Below are 416 nucleotides of genomic sequence, written 5' to 3'. Positions count from 1 at the left end.
TCTCGCTGAATAGTCGAAATTCCTCTCCTTCACAACCGGCCATAAATTAGCTGCGGATTCTTGTCGCTTCATACCGACGCAGCTTAAACACGACAGCATGAGCGAGGGAGAAGCACAGCCAGAGAACCCGGGACCATAACGATAACAGTAATAGTAACAATGATGACATTAATAACAAGCTTAGTGCGACAGTCCAGCAGGGAGGTTTAAAGGACTCTATCGTATGACATGGCTCGAAATAGAGCGGTGTCCTAACGTGATGTGTCCAGTTTGTTATGGATTAAGGTCCTGGTATTGCGTGCATGGTCTGCATAGCTTAGGTTCAAGGGGTGGAGGTGATATGTATCGTGTATTAATTGGCTATGAGGTGTTTCTTTGTCTACGTTAAAGTACGGAGGTGATAATGATAAAAAAAG

This window comes from Penaeus monodon, chromosome 22 (assembly GCF_015228065.2).
Source record: "Penaeus monodon isolate SGIC_2016 chromosome 22, NSTDA_Pmon_1, whole genome shotgun sequence".
NCBI lineage: Eukaryota > Metazoa > Arthropoda > Malacostraca > Decapoda > Penaeidae > Penaeus > Penaeus monodon.
The sequence above is the reverse complement of the archived record's forward strand: the minus strand, read 5'-3'. Positions refer to the sequence as shown.